Here is a 16,250-nt window from a genome sequence, read left to right on the forward strand (position 1 = left end):
ACAGGGCAGTATTCCAACATGACAGCCCCAAACACACCTCCAAGACGACCACTGCCTTGCTAAAGAAGCTGAGGGTAAAGGTGATGGACTGGCCAAGTATGGCTCCAGACCTTAAACCCTATTGATCATCTGTGGGACATCCTCAAACGGAAGGTGGAGGAGCGCAAGGTCTCTAACATCCACCAGCTCCGTGATGTCATCATGGAGGAGTGGAAGAGGACTCCAGTGGCAACCTGTGAAGCTCTGGTGAACTCCATGCAGAAGAGGGTAAAGCAGTGCTGGAAAATAATGGTGACCACACAAAATATTGACACTTTGGGCCCATTTTGGAGATTTTCACTTAGGGGTGTACTCACTTTTGTTGTCAGCCGTTTAGACATTAATGGCTGTGTGTTGAGTTATTTTGAGGGGACAGCAAATTTACACTGTTATACAAGCTGTACACTCACTACTTTACATTGTAGCAAAGTGTCATTTCTTCAGTGTTGTTACATGAAAAGATGTGAGGGGTGTACTCACTTTTGTGAGATACTGTTGATATACAGTCCTCAAATTTTCCACTTGCCTACTTGCACTTGCCACTTGGAAAATAAGGTCTGCCTCGGAGCTGGGGGTGGGGGTGGGGGTGGGGGGTGGGGAGCACCGCCGGTAGGGGGGCTGAATAAGAGCTGATCTCCCAGCGATCGCCCTGGGGAAGAGAGAGGAGAGCAGGCAGCTGGATCATCACAGAGCGGGGAACACTGCTGCAACAACTTTCATTTGAATTGCTAAGTGTTTCCCACACTCGCTGACAGACACAGCCCCGCCTCCTAGCCCGGGTCCTTTGATAAACAGGTCACCCGCCCAATGCCGGGATGTGTGACGTGTATTAAAGTACCCGGGCCAGGAGGTGGGGCTGTATGTGATGGCAAGCGGTGGGAACACTCGGCAATTCAAATGAAAGCTATTACAGAGATGTTCCTCTGCGCTCTCATGATCAGACCGGCAATCCTCTTCCTCTCCTCTCTTCCCCTGCACAGGTAGGCTGCATTGATGGGCACAGGTAAGGCTGCACTGATGGACACAGGTAGGCTGCATTGATGGACACAGGCAGGCTGCATTAATGGACACATTCAGGCTGCATTTATGGACACAGGCAGGCTGCATTGATGGACACAGGTAGGCTGCATTGATGGACACAGGCAGGCTGCTTTGATGGACACAGGTAGGCTGCACTGATGGACATAGGTAGGCTGCATTGCTAGACACAGGTAGACACAGGTAGGCTGCAAGGATGGACACGGGTAGGCTGCATTGATGGACACAGGTAGGCTGCATTGTTGGACATGGGTAGGCTGCATTGATGGACACAGATTGGCTGCATTGATGGGCACAGGCAGGCTGCAAGGATGGGGCTGTATGTGATGGCAAGCGGTGGGAACACTCGGCAATTCAAATGAAAGCTATTACAGAGATGTTCCTCTGCGCTCTGATGATCAGACCGGCAATCCTCTTCCTCTCCTCTCTTCCCCTGCACAGGTAGGCTGCATTGATGGGCACAGGTAAGGCTGCACTGATGGACACAGGTAGGCTGCATTGATGGACACAGGTAGGCTGCATTGTTGGACACAGGCAGGCTGCATTGATGGGCGCAGGCAGGCTGCATTGATGGACACAGGCAGGCTGCATTGATGGACACAGGCAGGCTGCATTGATGGACACAGGTAGGCTGCATTGTTGGACACAGGCAGGCTGCATTGATGGGCGCAGGCAGGCTGCATTGATGGACACAGGCAGGCTGCATTGATGGACACAGGCAGGCTGCATTGATGGACACAGGTAGGCTGCATTGCTAGACACAGGTAGGCTGCAAGGATGGACACAGGTAGGCTGCATTGATGGACACAGGCAGGCTGCATTGATGGACACAGGTAGGCTGCATTGTTGGACATGGGTAGGCTGCATTGATGAACACAGGCATACTGCATTGATGGGCACAGGCAGGCTGCATTCATGGGCACAGGCAGGCTGCATTGTTGGACACAGGTAGGCTGCATTGATGGACACGGGTAGGCTGCATTGATGGACACAGATTAGCTGCATTGATGGGCACAGGCAGGCTGCACTGTTGGGAACAGGTAGGCTGCACTGATGGGCACAGTAGGCTGCATTGATGGACACAGGTGAGGCTGCATTGTTGGGCACAGGTGAAGCGACATTGATGGACACAAGTAGGCTGCATTGTTGGGCACAAGTGAGGCTGCATTGATGGACACAGGTAGGCTGCATTGATGGACACAGGTAGGCTGCATTAATGGACACAGTTAGGCTGCATTGTTGGGCACAGGTAAGGCTGCATTGATGGACACAGGTAGGCTGCATTGATGCACATGGGTAGGCTGCATTGATGGTCACAGCTAGGCTGCATTGTTGGGCACATGTGAAGTGACATTGATGGACACAGGCTGCATTGTTGGGCACAGGTGAGGCTGCATTAATGGACAAAGGTAGGCTGCATTGTTGGGCACAGGTGAGGCTGCATTAATGGACATAGGTAGGCTGCATTGTTGGTCACAGGTGAGGCGGCACCGATAAAGTTGTTGTTAATATTTATTTTTGTAACTTAATTCTGCATAAAACATTTAAGTGTCATTTCATTACATAATTTATGAGGGCGTGTTTAGGGGCGGGGCAACTGGTGGCGAGTAAACCTTAAGGTCTGGCTAGTAGCTCAGGACTTGAAATTTTGAGGGCTGTATATATATATATATATATATATATATATATATATATATATATCTGTGATTCAGCACAAGACAGCCACCCTGTAGCAGTATATCTGCTATAAGGTGTTCATGAACTGGTTAAAAGGAAAAGAGACCAACAATTTGCTTACATTCACCTTTCATTTCTTTATGCATTGATATGTAAATAGGGGGACATTCATATGTATATCATGTCCCCCTGGGGTCATATCCACCATCACTTCTGCTGAATGCTGCCCACTGGGGAGGTAAAGGAGCATGCTTGAAAGTCCTGCCTACAACTGTGGTCATTAAGACAAACATCAGCCTGTTCTGCAAAGGTAAGCAAATTAGTGGTGGAACCCTTTTTCAAAATAACATGGTGCCACAGCACTGTGACTTTTGATGCACGTGAATACGCACATCTCAGCAGATGTGTGAGGTGTCATTAACAATGAATGACACTGCTGTGTATCTGCTAAAGGATAGCACGTTTCTGTGGTGTCAGGAAAACGATGTTGCATGCGTTCCCAACACACACAATTGTGGACGCAGGCTAAATGTCTGAGTTACATTGGTGGTCAGTGTAAATCTTCTCATTACCGTATATACTCAAGTATATATCGACCCCGAATATAAGCCGAGGCACCTAATTTTACCACAAAAACTGGGAAAACGTATTGACCCGAGTATAAGACGAGGGTGAGAAATGCGAAGCTACTGTAAGTAGAAAAGAGGGTCAACAATGCCCATTTGCAGCCTCACTGTGCCAATTTGCAGCCATAGGTCCCCTGAACTTCGAACTCGGTAGTTAAGGGTTCCTAGATGCCCCCTAGCTACATCCAAAATTTGGGGTCTCTGGACCCGAAGGGTCCCGAAATGACATTGCTGCAGATGGACATAGTTGACCGAATTTGGGGCTCCGTATCTCGGGGCCACTTAGTGCTAAGAACCCCAAATTTGGCATGAAAACCCAGTGGAACTAGCACCACAATATATCCAAAGTTGGGATTCCTAGCACCAAGTGACCCCGAGATACAGGGCCCCTAAAAATCGGTTCAGAAAATGTCAAGCACTTTTCTGCAGCAGAGAATGACATTTTCCGAACTGACTTTGGGGCCCCGTATCTCGGGGCCACTTGGTGCTAGGAACCCCAGCTTTGGATATGTTGTGGTACTAGTTCTATTTGGGGTTCCTAGCACCAAGTGGCCCCAAGATACGGGGCCCCAAAGTTGGTTCGGAAAATGACATTTTTTGCTGCAGAAATGCTTAACTCGAGTATAAGCCGAGGGGGGCACTTTCAGCACAAAAAAATGTGCTGAAAAACTTGGCTTATACTCGAGTATATACGGTACATTGGGGCTTTCATTCACAGTAGCGGCCAGTGTGAAGGTCCCCCTTACATTTGTGGTCAGTTTCGAATCCTCCCTTACATTGGTGGTCCATGTAGAAGCCCCCTTTAAATTGGTGGTGAGTGTAAATCCCCTCTTACATTGGTGATCAGTGTAGAAATCCCCTTTTATTGGTTGATGGTGTAAAATCCCTTATTACATTGGTTGTCAGTGTAAATTCTTCATTACATTGGTGATCAGTGTACATTTCCCTTTACATTGGTGGTAAGTGCAGAATTGCCCTTACACTGGTGGTCAGTGTAAATCCCCCCTAACATTGGTGGTCGGTGTAGAAGTGCCACTTACATTGGTGGTTAGTACAAATCTCCTCGACAATGGTTGTCAGTGTAAATTCCCCCTTACACTGGTGGTTGGTGTAAATGCTCCATTTACATTGGTGTCAGTATAGAAATCCCTCTTTTTATTGGTGGGTGGTGTAAAATCCCCCGTTACATGGTGGTCAGTGCAAATTTCCCCCTCAAATGGGGGTCAGTGTAAATCCCCCATCACATTGGTGGTCATTGTAAATTCCCCATTACATTGGTGGTCAGTGTAGAATCCCCCACTATATACATCCTTTCTTCTTCTGGTGACCCCTCTAGTTATACAGTTATAACTAAAGAGCTATATACAGGAACCAGGACCTCTTTTCTCCTCCTGGTGAACCCTCTAGTGATAACTAAAGCTCTATATAGAAGAATTGGGACCTCCTTTCTCTTCCTGGTGATTTTTGTAGTAATATAAAGATCTATATAGAGGAATCAGGACTTCCTTCCACCTCCTGGTGACCCCTCTAGTGATAACTAAAGATCTATACGGAGGAATCATGAGCGCCTTCAATCCCCTGGTGACCCCTCTTGTGATAACTAAAGCTCTAGATGGAGGAATCAGGACCTTCTTCCTCCTGCTGGTGATCCCTCTAGTGATATAAAGCTCTATATAGAGGAATCAGGACCTCCTTCCTCCTGCTGGTGATCCCTCTAGTGATATAAAACTCTATATAGAGGAAACAGGATCTCCTTCCTCCTGCTGGTGAACCCTCTAATGATTTTGTTATCTAATGATAACTAAAGATCTATATAGAGGAATCAGGACCTCCTTTCTTTTGGTGGTGACCCCTCTAGTGATAACTAAAGATCTATACATAGGAATCAGGACCTCCATTCTTCTGCTGGTGATCCCTGTAGTAATAACTATAGATCTATATAGAGGAATCAGGAGCTCCTTCTTTCTGCTGGTGATCCCGCTAATGATATAAATATCTACATAGAAGAATCAGGACCTCCTTCCCCCTGCTTTGACCCCTCTAGTGGTGTAAATATCTTTATAGAGGAATCAGGACCTCCTTCCTCCTGCTTATGACCCCTCTAGTGATATCCAAAAATCTATTTAGTGAGATAAGGACTTAATTTCTCCAGCTTGTGATCCCTCTAGTTATATGTAAATATCTATATAGGGTTAATTGGACCTCATTCCTTAAACTGGGGATTGCCTATAATTATATCTGTAGCACCCTGTAGCTGTGCTAGTGTAAATAGGTTAGTTGTTAGTGTAGTAGGCTAATTGGTTTGGCTGAGAGCCAGGCCTGGGTTGTGAATCTGGGTCAGGGTTTAGTAACTCAAGGGCTAGATGACTCATCCTGACAGCCCGCCTGGTGCCCCCCCTGTTCTCTGGAACATTGGAGAATGTTCTAGAGCAGGGCTCAAAATTTCAAGTCCCAAGCTACTAGCCAGGCCTCAAGGGTTACTTGCCACCAGTTACCCCACCTAACCCCTACCCTGCCCTGCCTCTAATTCTGCCCCTAAACACGCCCTCATAAACTATCTCATGAAATTACGCTTAAATGTTTTATGCAGAATTAAACAACTTTATCCGTGCTCATCCATGTAGCTTCACCCGTGTCCACCAATGCAGCCTTTCCAAGTCCACCAATGCAGCCTCAACCGTGTCCACCAATGCAGCCTGCCCGTGTCCACCAATGCAGCCTACCCATGTCCATAATGCATTCTGCCCATGTCCATAATGCAGCCTACCTGTGTCCATAATGCAGCCTACCCGTGTCCATAATGCAGCCTGCCCGTGTCCATAATGCAGCCTGCCCGTGTCCATAATGCAGCCTACCCGTGTCCATAATGCAGCCTACCCGTGCCCATAATGCAGCCTGCCCATGTCAATATTGCAGCCTGTCCGTGTCCATAATTCAGCCTACCTATGTCCATAATGCAGCCTACCCATGTCCATAATGCAGCCTACCCGTGTCCATAATGCAGCCTACCCTTGTCCATAATGCAGCCTACCCTTGTCCATAATGCAGCCTGCCCGTGTCCATAATGCAGCCTGCCCGTGTCTATAATGCAGCCTTACCTGTGTCCATAATGCAGCCTGCCCGTGTCTATAATGCAGCCTTACCTGTGTCCATAATGCAGCCTTACCCGTGCCCATAATGCAGCCTGCCCATGTCAATATTGCAGCCTGTCCGTGTCCATAATTCAGCCTACCTATGTCCATAATGCAGCCTACCCGTGTCCATAATGCAGCCTACCCTTGTCCATAATGCAGCCTACCCTTGTCCATAATGCAGCCTGCCCGTGTCCATAATGCAGCCTGCCCGTGTCTATAATGCAGCCTACCCGTGTCCATAATGCAGCCTACCCGTGCCCATAATGCAGCCTGCCCATGTCAATATTGCAGCCTGTCCGTGTCCATAATTCAGCCTACCTATGTCCATAATGCAGCCTACCCATGTCCATAATGCAGCCTACCCGTGTCCATAATGCAGCCTACCCTTGTCCATAATGCAGCCTGCCCGTGTCCATAATGCAGCCTGCCCGTGTCTATAATGCAGCCTTACCTGTGTCCATAATGCAGCCTACCCTTGTCCATAATGCAGCCTGCCCGTGTCCATAATGCAGCCTGCCCGTGTCTATAATGCAGCCTTACCTGTGTCCATAATGCAGCCTGCCCGTGTCTATAATGCAGCCTTACCTGTGTCCATAATGCAGCCTTACCCGTGCCCATAATGCAGCCTGCCCATGTCAATATTGCAGCCTGTCCGTGTCCATAATTCAGCCTACCTATGTCCATAATGCAGCCTACCCTTGTCCATAATGCAGCCTACCCGTGTCCATAATGCAGCCTACCTGTGTCCATAATGCAGGGGAGCAGAGGAGAGGAAGAGCATTGCTGGCCAGATGATAAGAGCGCCGAGGGACATCACTGGAACAGCTTTCATTTCAATTCCCCGCCACTCGGCGACACATGACCGAGGGCCCGTGGCCAGTAGGGGGCCCCATGACAGCTAGCTGTGATTGACGGGTAGATCGGGTTCCTGCTCACTGCTAAGAGACTGCAGTGTAAACAGACCTCTCGTGATGCACTCCTCCCCGCCGGCCCCTCCTTCCCTCCCATCCACCCCATGTGCTTGTATCTGTCATCACCTCTGACGGACAGAAGAGAGGAGGGGTCAGCGAGGAGGAGCGCATCACTAGAGATATGTATACAGCCGCTTCCCGTGCTACTCTGCATCTAGGAAGGAAAGTGCAGCAGCTTGCATGCTGTCCTGTACTTAAGCGTGTACCACGTGCTGCTATTAGAAAGTTGCTGCACAGCTTCCCACCCACAGTGTCTCCCTGTGCCCCCCACCTCCCCACAGTGTCTCCCTGTGCCCCGCACCTCCCCACAGTATCCCCCCCTGTGCCCCCACCTCCCCACAGTGTCCCCCTGTGCCCTCCACCCCCCCACAGTGTCCCCCTGTGCCCCCCACCTCCCCACAGTGACCCCCTGTAACACCCACACACAGTGACCCCCTGTGCCACCTCCCCACAGTGCCCCCTGTGCCCTCCACCCCCTCACAGTGTCCCACTGTGCCCTCCACCCCCCCCACAGTGTCCCCCTGTGCCCTTCAGCCACCCCCCACGGTGTCCCCCTGTGCCCTTCACCCCCCACAGTGTCCCCCTGTAACACCCACACATAGTGTCCCCCTGTGCCACCCCCCACAGTGTCCCCCTGTGCCCTCCACCCCCCCACAGTGTCCCCCTGTGCCCCCTATCTCCCCACAGTGTCCCCCTGTGCCCCCCACCTCCCCACTGTGTCCCCCACCTCCCCACACTGTCCCCCTGTGCCCTCCACCTCCCTACACTGTCCCCCTGTGCCCTCCACCCCCCCACAGTGTCCCCCTGTGCCCCCGACCTCCCCACAGTGTCCCCCTGTGCCCTCCACCTCCCCACAGTGACCCCCTGTAACACCCACACACAGTGACCCCCCACCTCCTCACAGTGTACCCCTGTGCCCCCACCTCCCCACAGTGTCCCCTTGTGCCCCCCACCTCCCCACAGTGTCCCCCTGTGCCCTCCACCTCCCCACAGTGACCCCCTGTAACACCCACACACAGTGACCCCCTGTGCCACCTCCCCACAGTGTCCCCCTGTGCCCTTCACCCCCCACAGTGTCCCCCTGTAACACCCACACATAGTGTCCCCCTCTGCCACCCCCCACAGTGTCCCCCTGTGCCCCCCACCTCCCCACTGTGTCCCCCACCTCCCCACAGTGTCCCCCTGTGCCCTCACCTCCCCACAGTGACCCCCTGTAACACCCACCCACAGTGTCCCCCTATGCCACCTCCCCACAGTGTCCCCCTGTGCCACCTCCCCACAGTGTCTCCCTGTGCCCTCCCCCCCCACAGTGTCCCCCTTTGCCCCCCACCTCCCCACAGTGTCTCCCTGTGCCCCCCACCTCCCCACAGTGTCTCCCTGTGCCCCCCACCTCCCCACAGTGTCTCCCTGTGCCCCGCACCTCCCCACAGTATCCCCCCCTGTGCCCCCACCTCCCCACAGTGTCCCCTTGTGCCCTCCACCCCCCCACAGTGTCCCCCTGCCCCCCCCCCACAGTGTCCCCCTGTGCCCCCCACCTCCCCACAGTGTCTCCCTGTGCCCCCCACCTCCCCACAGTGTCTCCCTGTGCCCCGCACCTCCCCACAGTATCCCCCCCTGTGCCCCCACCTCCCCACAGTGTCCCCCTGTGCCCTCCACCCCCCCACAGTGTCCCCCTGTGCCCCCCACCTCCCCACAGTGTCCCCCTGTGCCCTCCACCTTCCCACAGTGACCCCCTGTAACACCCACACACAGTGACCCCCTGTGCCACCTCCCCACAGTGCCCCCTGTGCCCTCCACCCCCTCACAGTGTCCCACTGTGCCCTCCACCCCCCCCACAGTGTCCCCCTGTGCCCTTCAGCCACCCCCCACGGTGTCCCCCTGTGCCCTTCACCCCCCACAGTGTCCCCCTGTAACACCCACACATAGTGTCCCCCTGTGCCACCCCCCACAGTGTCCCCCTGTGCCCTCCACCCCCCCACAGTGTCCCCCTGTGCCCCCTATCTCCCCACAGTGTCCCCCTGTGCCCCCCACCTCCCCACTGTGTCCCCCACCTCCCCACACTGTCCCCCTGTGCCCTCCACCTCCCTACACTGTCCCCCTGTGCCCTCCACCCCCCCACAGTGTCCCCCTGTGCCCCCGACCTCCCCACAGTGTCCCCCTGTGCCCCCACCTCCCCACAGTGTCCCCCTGTGCCCCCACCTCGCCAGAGTGTCCCCCTGTGCCCCCACCTCGCCACAGTGTCCCCCTGTGCCCTCCACCCCCCACAGTGTCCCCCTGTGCCCTCCACCGCCCTCCACAGTGTCCCCCTGTGCCCTCCACCCCCCCACAGTGTCCCCCTGCCCCCCCCCCACAGTGTCCCCCTGTGCCCCCCACCTCCCCACAGTGTCCCCCTGTGCCCCCCACCTCCCCACAGTGTCTCCCTGTGCCCCCCACCTCCCCACAGTGTCTCCCTGTGCCCCGCACCTCCCCACAGTATCCCCCCCTGTGCCCCCACCTCCCCACAGTGTCCCCCTGTGCCCTCCACCCCCCCACAGTGTCCCCCTGTGCCCCCCACCTCCCCACAGTGTCCCCCTGTGCCCTCCACCTTCCCACAGTGACCCCCTGTAACACCCACACACAGTGACCCCCTGTGCCACCTCCCCACAGTGCCCCCTGTGCCCTCCACCCCCTCACAGTGTCCCACTGTGCCCTCCACCCCCCCCACAGTGTCCCCCTGTGCCCTTCAGCCACCCCCCACGGTGTCCCTCTGTGCCCTTCACCCCCCACAGTGTCCCCCTGTAACACCCACACATAGTGTCCCCCTGTGCCACCCCCCACAGTGTCCCCCTGTGCCCTCCACCCCCCCACAGTGTCCCCCTGTGCCCCCTATCTCCCCACAGTGTCCCCCTGTGCCCCCCACCTCCCCACTGTGTCCCCCACCTCCCCACACTGTCCCCCTGTGCCCTCCACCTCCCTACACTGTCCCCCTGTGCCCTCCACCCCCCCACAGTGTCCCCCTGTGCCCCCGACCTCCCCACAGTGTCCCCCTGTGCCCTCCACCTCCCCACAGTGACCCCCTGTAACACCCACACACAGTGACCCCCCACCTCCTCACAGTGTACCCCTGTGCCCCCACCTCCCCACAGTGTCCCCTTGTGCCCCCCACCTCCCCACAGTGTCCCCCTGTGCCCTCCACCTCCCCACAGTGACCCCCTGTAACACCCACACACAGTGACCCCATGTGCCACCTCCCCACAGTGTCCCCCTGTGCCCTTCACCCCCCACAGTGTCCCCCTGTAACACCCACACATAGTGTCCCCCTCTGCCACCCCCCACAGTGTCCCCCTGTGCCCTCCACCCCCCCACAGTGTCCCCCTGTGCCCCCTATCTCCCCACAGTGTCCCCCTGTGCCCCCCACCTCCCCACTGTGTCCCCCACCTCCCCACAGTGTCCCCCTGTGCCCTCACCTCCCCACAGTGACCCCCTGTAACACCCACCCACAGTGTCCCCCTATGCCACCTCCCCACAGTGTCCCCCTGTGCCACCTCCCCACAGTGTCTCCCTGTGCCCTCCCCCCCCACAGTGTCCCCCTTTGCCCCCCACCTCCCCACAGTGTCCCCCTGTGCTCTCCACCTCCCCATAGTGTCCCCCTGTGCCCTCCACCTCCCCACAGTGTCCCCCTGTGCCCTCCACCTCCCCACAGTGACCCCCTGTAACACCCACACACAGTGACCCCCCACCTCCTCACAGTGTACCCCTGTGCCCCCACCTCCCCACAGTGTCCCCTTGTGCCCCCCACCTCCCCACAGTGTCCCCCTGTGCCCTCCACCTCCCCACAGTGACCCCCTGTAACACCCACACACAGTGACCCCCTGTGCCACCTCCCCACAGTGTCCCCCTGTGCCCTTCACCCCCCACAGTGTCCCCCTGTAACACCCACACATAGTGTCTCCCTCTGCCACCCCCCACAGTGTCCCCCTGTGCCCTCCACCCCCCCACAGTGTCCCCCTGTGCCCCCTATCTCCCCACAGTGTCCCCCTGTGCCCCCCACCTCCCCACTGTGTCCCCCACCTCCCCACAGTGTCCCCCTGTGCCCTCACCTCCCCACAGTGACCCCCTGTAACACCCACCCACAGTGTCCCCCTATGCCACCTCCCCACAGTGTCCCCCTGTGCCACCTCCCCACAGTGTCTCCCTGTGCCCTCCCCCCCCACAGTGTCCCCCTGTGCTCTCCACCTCCCCATAGTGTCCCCCTGTGCCCTCCACCTCCCCATAGTGTCCCCCTGTGCCCTCCACCTCCCCACAGTGTCCCCCTGTGCCCTCCACCTCCCCACAGTGACCCCCTGTAACACCCACCCACAGTGTCCCTCTGTGCCACCTCCCCACAGTGTCCCCCTGTGCCCTCCACCCCCCCCAGTGTCCCCCTGTGCCCCCCATCTCCCCACAGTGTCCCCCTGTGCCCTCCACCTCCCCACAGTATCCCCCTGTGCCCCCCACCTCCCCACATTGTCCCCCTGTGCTCTCCACCCCTCCACAGTGTCCCCCTGTGCCCCCCACCTCCCCACAGTGTCCCCCTGTGCCCCCCATCTCCCCACAGTGCCCCCCTGTGCCCTCCACCTCCCCACAGTGTCCCCCTGTGCCCCCCACCTCCCCACGGTGTTCCCCTGTGCCCTCCACCTCCCCACAGTGTCTCCCTGTGCCCTCCACCTCCCCACAGTATCCCCCTGTGCCCCCCACCTCCCCACATTGTCCCCACAGTGTCCCCCTGTCCCCCTGTGCCCCCCATCTCCCCACAGTGTCCCCCTGTGCCCTCCACCTCCCCACAGTATCCCCCTGTGCCCCCCACCCCCCCACAGTGTCCCCCTGTGCCCCCCACAGTGTCCCCCTGTGCCCTCCACCTCCCCACAGTGTCCCCCTGTGCCCCCCACCTCCCCACAGTGTCCCCCTGTGCCCTCCACCTCCCCACAGTGTCCCCCTGTGCCCTCCACCTCCCCACAGTATCCCCCTGTGCCCCCCACCTCCCCACATTGTCCCCCTGTGCTCTCCACCCCTCCACAGTGTCCCCCTGTGCCCCCCACCTCCCCACAGTGTCCCCCTGTGCCCTCCACCTCCCCACAGTGTCCCCCTGTGCCCTCCACCTCCCCACAGTGTCCCCCTGTGCCCCCCACCTCCCCACGGTGTCCCCCTGTGCCCTCCACCTCCCCACAGTGTCTCCCTGTGCCCTCCACCTCCCCACAGTATCCCCCTGTGCCCCCCACCTCCCCACATTGTCCCCCTGTGCTCTCCACCCCCCCACAGTGTCTCCCTGTGCCCCCCACAGTGTCCCCCTGTGCCCTCCACCTCCCCACAGTGTCCCCCTGTGCCCCCCACCTCCCCACAGTGTCCCCCTGTGCCCTCCACCTCCCCACAGTGTCCCCCTGTGCCCTCCACCTCCCCACAGTATCCCCCTGTGCCCCCCACCTCCCCACATTGTCCCCCTGTGCTCTCCACCCCCCCACAGTGTCCCCCTGTGCCCCCCACCTCCCCACAGTGTCCCCCTGTGCCCTCCACCTCCCCACAGTGTCCCCCTGTGCCCCCCACCTCCCCACAGTGTCCCCCTGTGCCCTCCACCTCCCCACAGTATCCCCCTGTGCCCCCCACCTCCCCACATTGTCCCCCTGTGCTCTCCACCCCCCCCCACAGTGTCCCCCTGTGCCCCCCACCTCCCCACAGTGTCCCCCTGTGCCCTCCACCTCCCCACAGTGACCCCCTGTAACACCCACCCACAATGTCCCCCTGTGCAACCCCCCCACAGTGTCCCCCCTGTGCCCTCCACCTCCCCACAGTGTCCCCCTGTGCCACCTCCCCACAGTGTGCCCTCCACCCCCCCACAGTGTCCCCCTGTGCCCCCCACCTCCCCACAGTGTCCCCCTCTGCCCTCCACCTCCCCACAGTGACCCCCTGTAACACCCACCCACAATGTCCCCCTGTGCAACCCCCCCACAGTGTCCCCCTGTGCCATCCACCTCCCCACAGTGTCCCCCTGTGCCACCTCCCCACAGTGTGCCCTCCACCCCCCCACAGTGTCCCCCTGTGCCCTACACCTCCCCACAGTGTGCCCTTCAACCCCCCACAGTGACTCTCTGTAACACCCACCCACAGTGTCCCCCTGTGCCACCTCCCCACAGTGTCCCCCTGTGCCACCTCTCCACAGTGTGCCCTCCACCCCCCCCCACAGTGTCCCCCTGTGCCCTCCACCTCCCCACAGTGTGCCCTTCAACCCCCCACAGTGACCCTCTGTAACACCCACCCACAGTGTCCCCCTGTGCCACCTCCCCACAGTGACCCCCTGTGCCCTCCACCTCCCCCCCACAATGACCCCCCTGTGCCATCCAACCACAGTGTCCCCCTGTGCCCTCCACCCCCCCCCCAGTGTCCCCCTGTGCCCTTCAGCCACCCCCATGGTGTCCCCCTGTGCCCTTCACCCCCCACAGTGTCCCCCTGTGCCTTCCATCCCCCCCATGGTGTCTCCCTGTGCCACCCACCCACAGTGTCCCCCTGTGCCCTCCACCCACCTACAGTGTCCCCTCCACCCCCCCACGATGTCTCCCTGTGCCCTCCAACCCCCCCCCAGAGTGTCTCCCTGTGCACTCCAACCCCCCCACGGTGTCCCCCTGTGTCTTCTCCCCCAACAGTGTCCCCTGTGTCCTCCACCTCCACTGTGTCACCTTCCCCTCTGATGGATACCCTGAGAGACACTATGCTAAGTCTGGAGGATCCCAGTGCTCTACTGTGTGCCCTGTGTTTTGGTTTGTGCCCTGCTATTTGCCCTACTGCGTGCCCCATGGCCTGTGATGTGCCCTGCTGTGTACCCTCTTATGTGCCCTACTCTGTGCCCTTTGCCCTGTGATGTGCCTTGTGATGTGCCCTGCTGTGTACCGCCTGTTGTGCTCTACTATGTGCCCCATGCCCTGGGATGTATGCCTCATGCTTGTGTTTGTGCCCTCATGCTTGTGTTTGTGCCCTGCTATTTGCCCTACTGCATGCCCCATGGCCTGTGATGTGCCCTGCTGTGTACCCCCTTATGTGCCCTACTCTGTGTTCCTTGCCCTGTGATGTGCCTTGTGATGTGCCCTGCTGTGTACTGCCTGTTGTGCTCTACTGTGTGCCCTGTGATGTGCTCTACGGTGTGACCCATGCCCTGGGATGTGTGCCTCATGCCCTGTGATGTGCCCTGATGTGTACCGCCTAATGTGTCCTGTTCCCAAGGATGTGCCCCCTGGGATGTGCCCTACTGTGTGCCCTATGCTCTGATGTGTGTCCCATACTATGTGCCACATGCCCTGTGATGTGCGGCACGCCCTGCTGTGTATCTCCTGATGTGCTCTGTGATGTGCCCCGCTGTGTACCCACTGATGTGCCCTGTACCCCCTGTGATGCACCATGCTGTGCTCAATAATGTGCCCTGCTGTGTACAGCATAATAAACCCTGCTGTGTGCCCTACTGTGTGCCCTGTGATATGCCCCATGCCCTGTGATGTGCTCAGTGCCCTGCTGGGTGCCCCCTTATGTGTCCTCTGTGCCCTGTGATGTGCCCCACTGTGTGCCCCATGCCCTGTGCCCCATGATGTGCCCCGTGCTCTGCTGTGTGCCATGTGATGTGCCTTACTGTGTGCCCCATGATTTATGTAAGTGGGGCTTTGTGTAGATGTGGCTGGCATGTGGGCAGAGACACAGGGGGCCCATGATCTTGTATTGCCCGGGGGCCCCATGAGTTGTCAGTCCGCCCCTGACCACACCATTCCATTTGCTTTTTCTATTGTGTTCAAAGTGTTTGCTCATCTTGCAATCATCAGAAATGAACACCCTCAAATCTTCTCCTTCTAGTTCCTGCTAACACTGCTCCCCCAATATAATACACTATGAGCAATTCCCTAAGTGCACTGTTTTCATTTGGAAAAACTGCTGTTTCAGCTACCTTGATCAATTTTCTATAAATATTAATAGTAGGATTTTCATCACTGCTTAATAAAATTGATGATCGCAGCCCTATGAAAGGTGGGGATCAGGTGGCCTCTTCCTAAAGCACATCTGTCTCCGGAGAAGCAAGCTCCACATACTGTATGTATGCCCTTTGAGTTCACCTATCACCCAACATGGTCAATGAGACATTTCCTTGCTAGAAATCTCCCAACCCATCCAAAGTTACCATCCATCCATCCATCCAACCAAAGTTTATAAGCTAAATAACTGAGTAATATACTGCAATAATAAGCCAAACTATTAACCCTTCATGTAGCAGGTAGACTACGCTACTATAAGCATGTCTGGGGGTTTTAGAGCAACAGATCCTCCCAAGTGATGATAAACATCAACTTTTGTCTCTTTGGCTTAATCTTAGATGTTATGACATGTTCATTAATGCTAAATGCAGACAATTGAGACTGCATAAACTTGGATCCCCCTTTAAATATGGCATATTATGGTTGCTTACGTGACGTGTCATTGTGGCAATCCACACTCCATAAGCTGATGACACTAAGGAAGAAGAGAGGTAATAGGAAGTTGGTCCCCATCTAGATGAAGCCTTAACGATGAGCCTTCAGAAGGAGTCTTCAGAGATCTAATGTCTGATGATTCAATCTTCCTTTTTATCAATTTGCGATTATCCTACCATTTGAGGAGGAGGAGGAGAAGGAGGTGGTGATCCTTCTAAATTGTTTACTTGGGAGACCTTGCTCTAATGCACTGAAATGATTGCTTACCACCGTAGTACTTACAAAACATTTATTATCTGTTTTCTATAT

At 56.6% G+C, this 16,250-nt stretch overlaps 1 pseudogene; it reads right to left on the bottom strand.

The window, feature by feature from the left end:
• Nucleotides 1–16,019, bottom strand: part of LOC141126364 (proteinase-activated receptor 1-like) — a 60,192-nt pseudogene extending 44,173 nt beyond the window's left edge.
• Nucleotides 16,020–16,250: the final 231 nt, after the last annotated feature.

The sequence above is a fragment of the Aquarana catesbeiana genome, linkage group LG01, assembly GCF_042186555.1.
Source record: "Aquarana catesbeiana isolate 2022-GZ linkage group LG01, ASM4218655v1, whole genome shotgun sequence".
Classification (NCBI taxonomy): Eukaryota; Metazoa; Chordata; class Amphibia; order Anura; family Ranidae; genus Aquarana; species Aquarana catesbeiana.